The sequence below is a fragment of the Sphaeramia orbicularis genome, chromosome 10 (genome assembly GCF_902148855.1).
Source record: "Sphaeramia orbicularis chromosome 10, fSphaOr1.1, whole genome shotgun sequence".
In the NCBI taxonomy this organism is placed as follows: Eukaryota; Metazoa; Chordata; class Actinopteri; order Kurtiformes; family Apogonidae; genus Sphaeramia; species Sphaeramia orbicularis.
In genome coordinates, this window is record NC_043966.1 from 17,418,361 (window position 1) to 17,436,572 (window position 18,212).

General features: G+C 34.8%; 1 protein-coding gene across 3 annotated transcripts in view; it reads right to left on the reverse strand.

Moving 5' to 3' along the window:
* Positions 1-18,212, reverse strand: part of LOC115427005 (complexin-1-like) — a 98,033-nt gene that overhangs the window by 37,649 nt on the left and 42,172 nt on the right. The gene's annotated exons all lie outside the window — the stretch shown is intronic.

The window sequence follows — 18,212 nt, forward strand, 5'->3', positions numbered from 1 at the left end:
AAAAGTACATTCTAAGTGAACTGATTTTAATTTTCGATGCATTATATAAAATGCAATCTGAAATTTACTTGATAAGGTAGGCTAAACTCAATTCCAGATTGCAGTGCGACCTTTGAAAAAGTAACTTTCCTTGCCTCTTAAGAGTCCTTTGACAGTAATATGATGCTACTGTCACATTTTCATATAGGCATCACCGTGAAAGCCAAAGGAGCTAAGCTGACTGAGGTCCTCATTGGGTATGTATTTTCAGCATTATGCACAAACATAGATCCCAAAAACACAACTGTCTGCTTCACTGTCACCTCCCTGCCTCTATGCTAATATCTGAGCAGTCATTCGATCCTTTGTGCCTCCTGATGGCTTTGGAAAGCTTCGGTCTGAATTAGCCCAATTGGATCTATGGTTTTCCGCTATGCATAATGACCCTAGCTTCATCCTGCCCTGCCACTCCCTGAGTACACTCATCGATCATGTTGGGGAAATCTGATCTCAATAATAACTAACACCATTACTCAAACATGAGACTGTGCCAAACTCTAAACCATCACCTCTGGCTTGGATTTGTGAGGCTTCTGACTTTTTTTTTTTTTTAAACATGTAAAATATGAAAATACAGTTCATGCCGATCTGTTTCACAGTGTGAGTGGTCATGGAAGAGCAAGATGAGTCAATGTGTGGAAATAAGGACTGTGGAGCTCTCCATGGTTTCAGATCAGAGGTGAATATTAAATGTACATGCATTACACAACTGTTTCCTTCAGTAAACAACTTCAAGGAGTGTCCCCTCATACCAGCATTTTAATGGGCTTAATAAAAACTGTCTATGGATGGCAATAATACACTGTTACCAATACAGTTGGAATAAAATATTTTTTACTTCTTCTCATGAAATGATTGATTTCAGACATATTTCTCTTTTTAAAAATCAGTAATCAGCTTTGACCAAGTACAATGATTACATACTGAGCCCCAGTTGCACTTTATCTATCAAGAATAAATCACATTGTCACAAAATTATTTTTAAATAAAATGTATATTTTGTTCTTTTAATATATTTCTAGAGCATTTTGCCGTTATTGCCATTGCTGTCACACATTAGGATGTCACAGGTGGGATGTGCTCTCTCACCACACCCATGGTCTACTTTAACCCAAACCATGGTCTTTTTCGGAACCTAAGTATTTAAGGGCCTAAACCTGATCAAATCAGGACTGAGAACTTCAAATAATAATAAAACTAAAAAGTCAAAATATGATCAAGAGTCGTTCAGGACATGAATAGCAGTGTTTATTACCAGAAAACCCTGATCAAGATCAACGTCTCCCAAGTGTCACATACCACACATGACCAGAAAAATGACCAGAAGATACTGATCTACCTGAGAATCAGACTCATTCCTATCAGTCGTCCAACAAAATGGTCATTTTTCCTTCTTATTATGCAACTTGTACTGATGCCGATCACCTCTAGTTCTTGTCATGTTAATGGTACAGATAAAAATCACTTACTTTGATTTATGTCTATTATACTTCATGAATAGTCCAGCTGTCCTTTCTATGATATACCTTCCACATCATTTCCAACTCTACTCAAGTCTTCCTGGCAGAAGGAAATAATGACATGTACTTAGTGAATGAGCTCTAAATACTTTTAATCTTGTTATGGAGTAGGGCCTCAAACTCTAATGTGAAGTTCAACTTTTGACTTATTTGCCATCATCCCAACTGGAAGCACAATGACAGCTGGTAATGAAATACATCTGAGTTGATTCATACTGTGAATCACAGCCTGCTGAATAATTGCAGCTTCTCTCCTTCTCTTCTTTCAGCTCCATAAAACTCTCTAATATAATAACTGTTCTGTATGTAATAAAGCATTTCCAATCCCTTCATAAATGGTGTCTGCGTTAATTCCGAGGCTCTTGAATTTGCAGTACGTTATTAGAGATGTAGTTTCTTTGTCTTATTTCTTTTTGTTAGCTTAATCAGAAACATGTATGGCTGTATAATCAACCTCCGCTCACACTGTGCGATGTATGACCTCGACCTTATGTCATTTCACGCCTTGTTTTTCTATTTCACACACGAAACAAAGCGAGGAGTGTTTCCATTCCTTGTTGAATATTAATAATAATGTTTAATCACTGTGCAAAATGAAAAACACTGAGAATCTAGCACAAGTGTTCATGAAATATTATCCATTCTGTCCTTTAATATGTAATACATAAGCAAACCATGGTTTTGATATGATATTATGAGTAAGTGACAGTACTCAAATGTAAGTGAATTTACCTTGTCTCAAAAAGAAGAAGACAGTTACTTCTTATTTTAACTCATCTAATCTATTTAACCTTTTCAGTTAATAATAACAGCCCAAAACTATTATTAACACAGTGTTTGACATTGGAAAAATCATAGACGGTTGATGTTTTGTTATGACTATTCCTACATTATCAGCCTTATCAAATCATCTTTCTGTTATATCGATAGCAAGAACAGGGTCTATTAGTCACAACTGTTCTCAAAGTGTAAAATATGCAGCTTTTTTCCCCCCACAATTTTCCATTTTTTCATAGATGCATTGTATTAACACTCTTATCCCACAGCTAAACACTCAAAGAATAATAATTTTAAAAAAACAAGTGGTGGCAGACACAACAAACCCCACCCCTTGCACGTATTGTAGCTTATTTTGGCATCGATCCAGCTGATGTCATCATGTCTATGCATGTGCTGATGTCAGCATATTGATTGCCTCTATATATGTGCCAAGTTTGACGTAAAATGAAACAAAATTGATGTTTTTATAGACGTGAAATTTTGGCCACTGTAAGTAAATGGGAGAAGAAAAAAGATTTTGAAAATTCCTAAAAAAAATTGAACTTTGACCTACTTTTTCCCAAAATTTAATCATATCCATTTTGGGTTGCTGGCAATCTATAAACCAAATTTGATAGGAATTTAACCATTAGTTTCGCTGCTACAGGCATTTGAATTTCACCTATTATAAGTAAATGGGGGAAAAAAAAGACTTAAAAACTAAAAAAAAAACAAAACAAAAAAACCAAAACAAACAAACAAACAAACAAAAAAAAAAACAAGAACTTTGACCTACTTTTTCCAAAATGTAATCACATCTATTGTGGGTCACTGGCAATCTATAAACCCAACTTGGTATGACTTCAACTAACAGTTTTGCTGCTACAGACATTTGAAATTTTGCCCATTATAAGTAAATGGGGAAAAAAAAAAAAGATTTTAAAAATTCATTAAAAATTTGAACTTTGACCTACTGTTCCCAACATGTAATGAGATCTATTCTGGGTCACTGGCAATCTACAAACCCAATTTGGTATAAATTCAACCAATATTTTTGCTGCTAGAGTGTTAAAATGAAACAAACAAACAAACAAACAATACCCCTTGCCTCCTTTTTTTTGGGGGGGGGGGGTAATAAAAGTGTCACAGTCAGGGAAACAGAATATAACTAAATATAAACTTGGGTGCAACTATTTGTTTTATACGTCAGGGATGCCAACACTCATTTTCAGATCAGTTGTGCAGGTTTGTTTAACATACTCTACAATGCACACTCTGTATTTAATGTTTACCATGGAACTGGGACAGTGCACCAAATGTTTTGAGAGTAGACAAGGCTGTTATGAAATGTACAAAAACTACAGGAGCTCTTCAGTTGTGTTGTCTATCAAAGCCAGTTAACCAAAACCTCTTGGCGCATGCATACCTCAAAAAAAGCACAACTCCTACTTGTCACCCTATGTGAGTGGAAAGTAGGCGTAGATGAGAAAAATCCAACCGCAAACAAGCAGAAACGTTTCCACAGTACACAGTTTTCAGTTTCACTTTTCAGGCTTTTTGACAAGATTTTTCAGCGATGAAAAGGCTGAAACCTGTAAAATATATATGAAGAATGTATGTAGCATATCAGTAAATTAGGCCCTTCATTGATGCCCTTCACCTTAGCTTTACTGCATTCAGTCACTTATGTGTGAAGTATGACTGCATTGGAAAAATCCCATCATGCCTTTCCCTTGACTGATTTCTGTCATACTGCGAGCCCCGGCACACTTTCAGGCTGTGCTGATGTTCAAGTATTTCTAGATGTCCTCTGATGTTCACTGGGCAACCAGACCCTTGCCTTTCCCACGGCGCTTTGATGTCTTCCCGGGCAAAAAAGAAAGTGTAAGAAGCGAATCAAGAATCAAGGTCAGTGTTGAATTCTCTACCCAGTTTTTCTGTGACAGCAAGGCACTGACTGATCTCCTTCAGCTATCTTTTCTCTCTGAATTTCGAGAAATATAATCCCCGTGTGATGGAAAAGAGACTGAGACTTGTGTGTGAAGACGGAGAGAGAGAAAGAAAGAAAGAGAGCAAGAGGTGAGGATCAGAAAGTCAGAAAAGAAAAACTGGAAAATAGGGGAGAGTCATGGGGGCTGAGAGCTGATTGTCACCAAGGAGAAAGAGGAAGTAGAGTGTGACGCCGGGCTTTGCCTTGCTGACTCATCCATGCCAGTGACCTTGGATGGCAGGGGAAGGGAAACAGTGCACAGTATCAATTGTTTCCCCTCCAATGCTGTGAGAGATCAGACACACTTTACATGTTCTTAACTGTGTTTAACCAAATCTGGTAACAGCCGCCAAAAAACCCACAAAACTGTGCAAAACAAGGGAGGATTGAATTTTGATGACATTTAAGATTTGGTCTCATTCACATACACTACCATCCTGATTCTTTTTATCATAATACAAGTGGTCATTGTGCAGTAAAATAGTTGGTCAGTGTTTTACTATGATGTACAGTATGCTGCGTCTGGGTCATATAAGTACAGTATTAATGTGTAGACTTAGACTTTATTTGTCATTCCAGATTTTACATCAAAAATGAAATTTCGATGCACTTGGCTGAGCAGGCAGCAGCAATAAATACAAACAGGCACCACACACACACACACACACACACACACACACACACACACACAGGATAATATATACAAGATAGAATAAATATGAATATAAAACTATAGAATATTGAAGATAGAATAGATATGTATATAAAAACTATAGAATATTGAAGATTGAATAGATATACATATAAAAACTATAGAACATAGAATAGATATGCATATAAACACTACAGAATATAGAATATAGAGCAGATATGCATATAAACACTATAGAATATAGAAGATAGAATAAATATGCATATAAACACTATAGAATATAGAAGATAGAATAAATATGCATATAAACACTATGGATTATAGAAGATGGAATAGATATGCATATAAACACTAAAAATATACAAGATAGAATAGATATGCATATAAAAACTATAGAATACAGAAGATAGAATAAATATGCAAATAAAAACTATAGAATATACAAGATAGAATAAATATGCATATACAAACGATAGAATATACAAGATAGAATAAATATGCATATACAAACTATAGAATACAGAAGATAGAATAAATATGCATACAAAAACTATAGAATATACAATATAGAATAAATATGCATATAAAAACTATAGAATACAGAAGATAGAATAAATATGCATATAAAAACTATAGAATACAGAAGATAGAATAAATATGCATACAAAAACTATAGAATAGATATGCATATAAAAACTATAGAATATACAAGATAGAATAAATGTGCATATAAAAACTATAGAATACAGAAGACAGAATAAATAGGCATACAAAAACTATAGAATATAGAATAAATATGCATATAAAAACTATAGAATATACAAGATAGAATAAATATGCATATAAAAACTATAGAATACAGAAGATAGAATAAATATGCATACAAAAACTATAGAATATAGAATATATATGCATATAAAAACTATAGCATATACAAGATAGAATAAATATGCATACAAAAAAAGAACTATGTGTGAATATAAAAAATACTTTGGTCCTCTGCCAAAAAAAAAAAAAGTTATGTATGTTAATGTGTATTTACTGATCTACTTTGCATTCTCTTGGTATTTAACCAGTTTAATTTCCATTTAGATATTAATAAACCACTGCAAAATGCATACTGAACAATTTTTACTGCTAACAGCTAGAAGACATTATCAACCAGGAGAGATAAATGTACTTTGAGCAGGATTTTAAGATGATAAAGTAGTTTTTGCCAGCTGGAGTCATAATGATATTGCCTTAAGGAAGAAAGTGTACAGTGTCCTGAAGAATAAGAGCTTACAGTGGAGTTTAGGGCAGAAATATAACCTGCAGGAAGTCAAGCCCTGAGCTTTGGAAAGGGTTGATCTATAGCAATTCATCATAATCTATAAGATCATCACATGTTTGTAGTGTCACTGTTCTGGGAGAATCATGTAGAACTAAAAAGTCAACTTTCATGAGCTCAGAAAAATTGACTTGTTTTCAGTTTTACAATGCTGTTTTTACAGATGATCCAAAAAAGTACAAAAAGCAGACAAAGAACAACATTCTGCTGTTGTTTTCCATCTAAAATGACTGTGAAATCTTTTTTCATAGATGACAGAAGAATGATTCAGACTCCTCATCAATGTCATAATTTATCTTAAACACCCCAATAAGCTGTCAATGAACAGCTGGATCCTCACATTTGTTGACATTTTTTACCTCAAGTTGTCCACTGCTCCTGTGATTGGAATCAGGGAATCTACGATTGGTCTGTGGGTCTCAGTGGTGGGGAAAGTAAAGGAGCAGGGCCTGGGGATGGGTGGTGGTGGGGGTGTTACTTTGTAATTTTTTGTTTTGTTTTGTTTGTTTGTTTGTTTTTCTTTTCTTTTTTTTTTTTACTGTTGTGGTCTCTTATTTCTCATTTTTATGTCTGTCATTACGTTTTGTATTTTTTTGATAATGCGTACTGCCTTTTTCAAAGTTTGGAGAACAAAATAAAAATATGATCACAAAAAAAGTCAGAAATTATCCAAAAAAGTTGTTGCCATTTCCTCTACACATTTTAAGTTTTCTGCAAAAAATGGTAAAAACCTCCTCAAAACAGTGAGCAAACTTTTTTTGTGTAATTTTTCAATGCATTATTTCAAAATGCATTCATGGAAATTAACTTCAGACAGATGTTACTCGTTCCATCTTTTATTTGCTACTGCATTAAACTTTTCTCAGTTAGAAAATAAGACATTTAATTAAAGTAGGGCAGGTAAAAACTAGTTTGTTCCAACTTTTGTATCACTGCCACCTGTTCACAGCTGTTGTTTTTGGAAGATGAGCATCTGAATCATGGCCTTTGTTGAGAAAAGTTAAGTTCTGTTCAAATCTAAATTCTAATGTCTGAATCAGCCACAGAAACATATTTAGTCCTTGTATTTGTCTTATTGGCAAACGTACATGTGGCTTTTATAAGGCCACACTTTATTTTTGCTTCATTTGTCTACTTGGCTTCATTACAGCAGGAACATTTACACCCACTGAAGTCAATAAATCCACTTCTGAAGCTCTAACCCTTAAGCAAATGTATCAAACTGGATTTCAAAGCTCCACTATAAATGGATTGCTGATGTATCGCAGGAGGCAGTCAAGGTAAGGTCAGTAAGGACGCCGTGAGGTATTATTAGACAGAGAACAAAGATAGATGTAATACTGGTCCTGTTCTTCTCCGAGGGAGGATCATTAAAGTTGCTTTATCGTGTCTTCATTATCTACTGTGATAATTATCATGTAAAAGGGGAGATTTTCTGCATGAAGTGGACGATTATGTCAGTGTTACTCAATAAACCTGCGTTTTCCCAGTGGGAGGGTGCATATGGAGGGCATGTAGTACAGTGTGGGTCAAACTTATATAACTTATCATGTATAAACTACAGTTTTTTATCTAATAAAACATGGAGGTAAGTGACTCATAGCAAAAATAAGCCAGTGAAAATCCCTTTAGATAGAAAAACCAACATCATACTGGCGACAGGGCTAAGTGTATTGATCTAAATATCAATAGTATCGGTGGCAGATTGATACTAGCATAATGAGATTGATACTTTTGTTGCAGTTTCTCTTCTGTACGTCCAGCAAACAACTTGAATTTCCACAGAGTTCATGTGAGCGCAGCATCTGTCCAGGTCTGTGTGTCTATGCACACTCAGCCTACACCCCCCCCACCCCCCCCCCACCCCGCTCTGCTGGACATTGGAGAGTCAGAGCACTGACTGAGAGCAGCTCGTGATGGCGGAGAGAAGCACTGTGTGGAGCTTATTCACTGCAGCTGAAAGGGAAACTACCACATGTGATGTGTGCAGTAACGCTACCACCACTGTAGTAACATCACAAATTCAAAAGGGGAATTATTTTAGTATTTTTATACTGTTACAACTGTTTTATATTGTAATTACTTCATTAAAAAAAAAAAAAAAACACGTTTATTTGCCTAAAATCTTTGTCCTGTCTTTTATCATAATCATAAACAACTAACTAGGGATGCTGTGATACCGATACGAGTATTGGCATCGGCTCCGATACTCAGTGTGTGTACTTGTACTTGTACACGACATCCGATAAAATTGCACCGATACCACTTACGGCCGTGTGATATTCCCAGTTCAGTGCAGCAGGTATGGGGAGGAGGAATAATGTGTGGGGAGTGTGGAGATTTTTCAAAATAAATGACGGTGATAAAAGTAACGCTGACTGCAAGTAACGTTCCAGACACAGACAGATACAGACGCTGCGTTCTGTCCGTCCTCTGCGTACATTCCATCTGTTTACCAGGTGCTCGCGGCTGCGTAAACAGAATGAGAATACCAGCGGGAGTACAGAGCGGTGCGGACCGCTACCAACAGAAGTGAAAACGAAACTTCTGGCTCATTTCTCTTTTCTCTTCCTGCTGAAGCTCAGCTTTAAACCTTACCAACGAAAATGCTGCAATATTAGTATCACATTAGTGTTGTCTCTGTCGTCTACATGTTTATTACTGACTTTCTTCTTCTTCTTCTCAAAAAACTTTACTCTTCTTCGCGGTATTTGTCCAGTATGGTTAATTAAGAGCGGCGCCCCCTGGTAGATTAATTGAGAAACGCTCATTCCAACACATTAAATGTCAGTAGCAGCACTTTGTTCCAGTCAGACTAATGATAATGACAATAAAGCACATTTACAAAAGGAACTAAGAACTGGAATGGGATCATTAAGTACTTGTATCGGTGCTCGGTATCGGCAAGTACTGAAATGTAAGTACTCATACTCGGTCTGGAAAAAAGTGGTATCGGTGCATCCCTACAACTAACTAAAGGCAAAATCACAAAATTATTCAATGATCATGACATTTCAAGTAAAAAGTATCAGTATCAGTTACAGTAAATTCCCAGTATCGCCCACCCTTCATTGGCAATATTTTACACAAGTGACACCTTTTACTATTCTTCCAAAGTCAACATTTGGATATGCCTGACAAAAAAAATAATAAAAGCATAATTTCTTCTCTGTTTGCCTCTTTACCACACTGAGGTTGAGGGAAAATCATCTGACTCCTTGAGCTCTTCACTTTTATTTAAAACTAAATGTACGGTGAAATTGTCTCAGATTGATAGCATATCAAGAGGAAACTCACTGGAGAAAGTAGGGCAGACGCTGTGAATACACACGTGACAAAATGCAGAGATGCAGTGAGGCAGTCGTCATGTGACGAACACAATATAACATGTATTACAAAGCATCAGACAGAGCCCATTAGGATCCATTATAAGGTTAGAGATTTGTGGAAAGGCTTATTTATTAACTCTCAGATGATGTTATGGGGTAATGTGACAAATAGTGTACAATTACAGTAACATGAAATACTGTTAATATTTTAAAGACTGTAAAGAGAAAACTAGTGATGGTACAAAGAATCTGACTGAGGATGTTCATTTGTACTGACAGTTGGTCCTTTAACTAGATCAGAGGATTATCACTGTAGCACAACAATACTCAAGGATTTGTTTACAAAGGAACACAAGATATGATCTGCTCTAAAGGCGAACTGTCATATTGCTGTTTGTTTTCCAAAGACCTTGGTTTGCTCTGCACCCACTGCAATTGTATTTCTTTATGCAAAAAAAAGAACTTGGCACTAGGAGGCAGGGGGACAAAATAAAAATGATAAATTGCATTGAGTGTCTGGAAAGACCAGTGGCAGGATGGCCTAGCTTTATAGTCATCGTTAAATCCCAGTGTTAATTTTACAGGTTTGATGTGTCTAAAATATTGGCTGAATTGCTTTGTGGAAAGATTTTCTTAATCTCCTCTGTAGCCTGTGCATGTTGGTGGTCATATGGCTGACTGCTGCAGCCTTCACACTGCGTTAAAAAGCAACTTTTCATTGTAGAGGTGAGACGACCGAGTATTTGAGCCGTTGGTCTTTGTCGAAACCCAGTTTTCAGTGAACTCACCTCAGTTTTATTACATTGAACAAAATTCAAAGGTGGAATAAATGATGATGTGTAAAGGGGTCATCACATATACAATATATAATGTTCTAAAATACATGTGCATTTCACCTTACACGTGTGTTTCTTGTATTTACTTCTTGGAATTTTTTTTTTTTTTTTTTAAAGAACCAAATATACTTAACTGACCTTGATTTTCTATATAATAATAATAATAATAATAATAATAATTTTAAAAAAAATCACAAAAGTAATAAAGTTTTATATCCTCCAATAACACACTACTGTGGAAATTTTGAATTTCAGAATATTCTATGAGTGAACTATAAAGGGTTCAAGTAAAAACCTGAATAATTGAGCTGAGAAACAATAAACGCTGATACTTCCACATGAGTGCACTGCATCGTACTTGCCAAACTTTCAGTATTTGGGCTGAATTCTTTCTTTCTACAGAACTCTACGACAAAAAGTTTACAGTTAAATCAAGCTGAGATCATCCTGAACATTTTAATACATGTGTTGTTTTAAAGTGCCTTAAAAAGGTGAATTTCAGTAAAAAAAAATAACATTGGAGCTCTGAGTATGTGAAACTTAAAATTTCAGATACAGCTGCATTCACATTTTATAATAATACAAAATAAAATACAATAGATTAAAAGATATAGAACAACTGTAAATAAATAAATAAATAAAAAATACAGAAGAATAGATAAAACCTAAATAAAAGAATAAAATACTAGAATAGATTAAAACATAAAAAGCTGTACAATTAAAAACAACCAACAAATAAGATCAATAAACCAGGGTGTAAGTACTTTTTCTACTAGTGCAAAGTGTGTTTTTTTCCTGAATGGATTAGAGCACAAAACACAAAACTGGGACAAATTCCTAGAAGCAGGTGTGCTAACAGGACCAGAGATAAATGCTGAAGCACACACACACATATACACACACATATACACACACACAGACAAACATACCCATTGGCAAACACATGCGAACACTCACACCTCATAATCGCACATTGTTTCTCTGCGGCCCATTTCTTTGCTCCCTGACTCGGAACTGGTCAGCAGCAGCATTAAGACAAGCTCAATGTCTGAGAGCCAGCAGCCATGTGTGACTCATGATGACCAAGATGCGTTTACTGCTCGGAGATGTGTACATACTAACAGTCACTACGCCGTGTGTAAATCAGTACATTATTGCATGTGACAGCGGCAGCTCACTCGGAAAATCAACCTTTTTTTTCCTCAGGGCTGCATGGAGAATGCCGGTCGGCGGATGTTAACCCCGGGGAGGAGACGCTTATGTGAGTCAGCGTTTTAGGAGGCTAACTGGACCTGGAGAGTGTCAAATAGGGAGTGAACTGAATGTCAGAAGAGTTTACGTCGGTCTGTTGGCTTGGAATAAAAGCTTGGCAAAAAGGCTCAAGCTAAAAAAGAATCTGTGACTCTTTTACGCAAAAGGCTGAAAGTCACCATTTACTGGATTTGGATCGCTCCTGGGTGTTGTTTTTTTCCCCTTCAAGTCCAAACGTGTAGCAAGAGGAACTGATGTTTTGTCATCAAATCACCCAAAACGCATCTTAGGGGCTATTTTTACTGGGGCAAAAATATAAACATGTGACCGTTCAGTTTTTGTGAAGCTTTTACAGTTCGCACTTTATTGTTCTGAGAATATGTGGGATGTAAAACAGGCTCATTGAAGCCACTGATACTGTTAAAATATTCATATTTGTTTCCCAAAATGTGCTTGTTTTTTCTTATTTTTATTGTTTTTTAATTGCACAGCTTTTTATGTCTTTTGTCTGTTATGTCTTGTGTTTTTTTTTTGTACAGTTCTATGCCTTGTTGTATTTTAGTCCATTATTTTGGTTTTTATTTAGGACTTTGGTCCAATGTGGTTGTTTTAAAGTGCTTTACAAATAAAGTTGGACTGGATAAAAAGGGAAAAAACACAGTTATAGTTATAACAAGGTAATTGTACATTTCATATTTTTATTTGCGCAAATATTGTCTTGGGGGGTGGTTTTGTTGAGTTTATTTGTGCTGTTCAAGCAACAACAACAAAAAAAAGTTTTAATTTAATATGCATTTTTAATTTGCACAACAAATTAATCAAAGAAAATCAAAATGAACTGTTATAATAGTAGTGTTTCTGTCAATAAATGTTGTACTTCAACCACTGTAATGGGTTGGAGGTGGGGGGGGGGGGGGGGGGGGGGGGCACTTGAGAGCCACTGATTTATGTCAACCATATTTTCTTCAGGTGAGTTCAAGTTAAACTTACTATTACACGTAAATAAAAGCAACTAATCCTTTCTAAAAAATTGTTTTGAAAAATCACAATTTTTGCTTGTATGTTTGCTCTGTTAAATGCTTTCCAGTATAAATCTAGTCTGGCAGCAAAAGAGTAGAACTGCTTATATTTACTGGACTTGAAGTGTGTGAAGTGTACATTTTAGTAACCATACAAAAATATCATCAAATTAAATCAAATGTGATTTTCTTGTATTTACTTATTGAATTGTTTTGGGTGTTTTTGTAAGGAACCAAATATGGTAACTTTATTGACCTTGATTTTCTATATAACAATTAAAAATGTTGAAAAATATCACAAAAGTAATAACGTTTTAAGTCCTCCAATAAAACACTAATGTTGAAATTCTGAATTTCAGAGTGTTTCTGCGAGTGCCCTATTAAAGGTTAAAGGAATAACCTGAATAAATGAGCTGAGAAACAATAAATGCTAATGCTTCCACATGAGTGCACTACATTGTACTTGCCAAACTTTCATTATTTGGGCTGAATTATCTCTTAACAGAGCTCTAGGACAAAAGATTTACAGTTAAATCAAGCTGAGACCACCCTGAACATTTAAATATGTGTTGTTTTAAAGTGCCTTAAAAAGGTGAATTTAAATCAAGAAAATACCAATGGAGCTCTGAGGGTTAAAGTTTCATATACAGCTGCATTCACGTTTTAATTTCACTGAACTGATCGTCTTTACACCGACCTCACTGACTCAAAGTTAACGTCTATATGATGGCATGTTGTGGCTGCTGCGGCTCAAGCGTTTCACCCCCGGGAATGAAAAACAGAACAAACTAATTAATCAACACCTCTCATGTCCCGATACCATCTCTTTCTCCATCCAAGCACGAATAATCAGTAATTAGCAGCTTTACCATTAGCATAGCATCACTGCTGCATTGTAAAGGAGCCCCTCTCATTTGCAGTCTCATCATCATCACTTCCCCTTTACACTCATTAGGTCTCTGTACTTTCTCATGCATATGTGTACAGCTTGACAAACACCAGAGCCACGGATCTGACAGCACCCGACTGCAAACGCCTGGAAATATTAATTCTGCTTCTTTTAGTGAATGTGGCCAAATGTTACTGTCAAAGACAACGCCACAGATGTTCCATGACTGTTGATGACAATTAAAGAGAAAAATTCAACTGGCTTACAACAATTACACATCTTTAGGAAATAAACTGTTGGTGATGTTGTATTTGATGAGTTTTCCTGGTATCATCACTGGATTACATAAATAAATATCTCCTGGTGGAAAGGATTACAAAAACCTTCTATGAAGTAAAGTTACACCAAATGTTAAATGAAAAAGTTTATTCCTAATTATATTTAACGCTATAACGCCAAATGTATCATATTTGATACACGAGTTTTGAACCCCTCTGCATGATTGTGTGTTCAGTGTGATTTTTTTTCTTGAAAAACCTGATGTATACAGTTAGATACATGCAATACACGGATAATACTCCTGTGTGGGGGTGCAGATAGATAGATAGATAGATAGATAGATAGATAGATAGATAGATAGATAGATAGATAGATAGATAGATAGATAGATAGATAGATAGATAGATAGATAGATAGATAGATAGATAGATAGATAGATAGATAGATAGATAGATAGATAGATAGATAGATAGATAGATAGATAGATAGATAGATAGATAGATAGATAGATAGATAGATAGATAGATAGATAGATAGATAGATAGATAGATAGATAGATAGATAGATAGATAGATAGATAGATAGATAGATAGATAGATAGATAGATAGATAGATAGATAGATAGATAGATAGATAGATAGATAGATAGATAGATAGATAGATAGATAGATAGATAGATAGATAGATAGATAGATAGATAGATAGATAGATAGATAGATAGATAGATAGATAGATAGATAGATAGATAGATAGATAGATAGATAGATAGATAGATAGATAGATAGATAGATAGATAGATAGATAGATAGATAGATAGATAGATAGATAGATAGATAGATAGATAGATAGATAGATAGATAGATAGATAGATAGATAGATAGATAGATAGATAGATAGATAGATAGATAGATAGATAGATAGATAGATAGATAGATAGATAGATAGATAGATAGATAGATAGATAGATAGATAGATAGATAGATAGATAGATAGATAGATAGATAGATAGATAGATAGATAGATAGATAGATAGATAGATAGATAGATAGATAGATAGATAGATAGATAACTAATCAAGAGGCAAATTCAAGTATTCAGCAGCTTTGCATTCAGCATACAGCACAAGAAGACAAAAAAACAGACAGACCAAAACAAAACAGGTGGGTTAGTAACCAGGTTGACATTAAGTTTAGTACATACTCTAAAAGATACTTGCTAAAGAACTAAAGAGGCCTTTCCAGTGACTCTACACGATTGTCATTAATGAGGAAAGAGGCAGACCTTTGTCAGTTTTGAAAAGGAGTTACCAATTTGTTAGACATGTTTGTGTTATATTACGTTTTTGTTTGTTCAAAAATAATAATATTTCAGCATTGAGACCTGATGTATCAAATATGGTACAAAATTAAAACTCACATGGAAATTGACATCTGAAAAACAATTTTTTGGGGGTTGTTCAGAAATAAAGAAATAATAATAAAGGCTCCATTTTCAAAGAACTGGAATTTTCTGTCAATGATTTAATGGTTCAGGCTTTACTGGTTAAATTATTACCCCGGTTTGGTTTGTTTCTTTGTTTGTTAACACTTTAGAAGCAAAACTATTGGTAGAATTCATACCAACTTGGGTTTATACATTGCCAGTGACCCCGAACAGGTGTGATTACATTTTAGGAAAAGTAGGTCAGTTCACATTTTTTAAGAATTTTTACTTTTTTTTTTCCCATTTACTTATAATGGCCGATATTTGTCTATACTGTCTATGTCTATGCTAACATCAACTGGATCGATGCCAAAATAAGCTACAATACGTGTGAGGGGCAGGGTTTGTTGGGCCTGGCACCACTTGTTGTCATTAGTATGAATTATAGCATGATGAACATATAGTTATAATTACGTATCGGTATAATTAAACTCTTTTTACTCTACAGCCATACATTATTGTTAGGGCTCAGTTTTTGTTCAAATATTTCACAAATGTAAGTTTTGTAAATGTATGAGTATTTACTTGAATGACTCAAAACTTATATAAAAAAAAAAATCTGAATTTACATCAAGTTGAAAAAGTACAGTTACAATCATATTTCATGTGATTGTAATGTTTACCATATTTTAAATGTTGTACTGCTCACCCAGTCAGAGTGGCTTTTAACAATGCATTCTGTATTATACATGGTCTTTATCGTAGCTGTAGTGCTAGTGGTATGTTCTGTTTTAATAATGTTTGGTTTTAATCATGAGATGTTATGGAAAGCAATTTTGAATTTTATACTACGTTTAAGTCACTCTAGAAATGTTGTGATTTTTACAATTGTTAACTCTGACTTTTATGCAGATTCTACACTTGTTAAATACTGGCACCAGCATCTTTATACTTGTTATTGAAGATAGGGTGTGTGCATGCGTGTTGTTTTATATATAAAACCCTTTATTATTATTATTATTATTATTATTATTATTATTATTATTATTATTATTATTAATAATAATAATAATAATAATATTTTAAATGTTTATTATACTTTACGGACTGTAATTAATTATTTACATGTCTGATACAAATAAATAAATGAAATGAAATAAATGAAAATATCTGGAGGTGATGATCCATTGATCCATAAAAGTCTTAAATGTGATTTTCCTAAATTAAGGCCTGAATTATCCTTAAAATTGATAAACATTAAATCTGGCACTCGAATGTCTTAAAAATTCCACAGTTACAATGTGAAGGGTTTGTCAAGTTTGTAAATAGTATTGATTATTTTATGTTAAGATGGGAATGAGTGGAAGCACCAACAATCAGCAGCTTGAACATCAGTGGCCATGAAATGTAAATGTAACACTAACCTGGTTAAAGGCAATAAATATGAGGCCTGTTTCACTGTTATTTATGTGAATGTAAGATATCCATGAAAAATATCTTAAAAAGTCATAAATCCTACAGATATCCTGTGTTTGGGGAAGTCTTAAATTGTGAAAAGTACAAAAATCATCTAAATGAAGAGAAAAATTTAAAAAAATGATGAAAACTCCAATATCCAAACACTTTCCATTAAATATATGAGATTGTTATACTGTAATATATTCATATTTTGTAGAAACATATGTTCAGCGGTCATTCATCGGGGACTGAAATTAAAAGCTCACTCTTCAGATTTACTTGAGGACATAAGTGAGTGTTTTCTACGTCAGTGTTGTGCTGCTCAGTGAGCCGTGGTCTGAAATGCTGCTCTTTTGGCCTGTGGGACTCATCTCTTTGTGACACTGCACATATGGATTCAAAGACGCCCCCTCTCTATTGTCTTTGTGGACAAAAACTGGCATTGATGTCTGAACTGTGCATCGCCCTGATAACAAAGCTGCCAATTCCCCCTCATAATCATTGTGCCAATTGAGAAAGCCATTCTCTCCAGCTTGACCGAGAGGCTGCTATTGATTCAATCATTTTTACCTCTGGGGAGTCAGAGAGGTGATGCGACTTCAGCAGTTTCACAAACTGTTTTGTTCTACGTGTAGTGTTAATACTGAGTCAGTCCTGGTCTGAAGGGCTATGGAACATTTGACCTTTAGTACTAAAGGTTCGTCTGCACCTGGCTCTAACAGTGGTATGAAATCTATTCCTGTCCTGTGTGTTTTGTCACGCTGAGGACAAGGTGGTGAGAAGGTATTAAATGTCTGACAGGAGGTCATCTTCCACGCCCTCAGGTCTGACCTTCTCACCATGAGTGAATAAATGACCCAACTGTCCTTTTGAATCCCTGAAAGGCAGCCCTGCCCTAAATATAAACTCTGCTCAGCCTCTTATGGATTAGACGATTCACATTTACATAAGATAACTCAGAAAAAGAGGCAATGCTTTTATTGTGCTTACTAAAAGAAAAGACTTTTATTTCCTATTCCAGCACCAGTAAACAAGGTTATAATTTGATACCCCACTGAATATTAACCTCCTAAGACCCAGGAAATGTCAGCAAAGTACAAGCTTTTTTGTTTTTTATTAAATAAGTGCCTATATTGGAAACATAATGCAACAGTTTTTTCAGATGCAGTTTTTACAATTTTTATGGAATGTCCTTTGTGGTGGACAGTTTTCTTTTCTTTTCTTTTTTTTGTATAAAGTTGTGAAACTCTTGTCCATAAATGTGGACAGTCGGTCTTAGGAGGTTAAAATAGGAAGGAAGAAAGGATGGAAAGACAGATGGACCAAATCGAATGAATAATACAGATTTCTGACTAAAATCTTTTTTTTTTTTTTTTTAATAAATTGCCAGCAATGCCTAACATCCCAAACATGATACAAAAACATCATGTCATTAACTG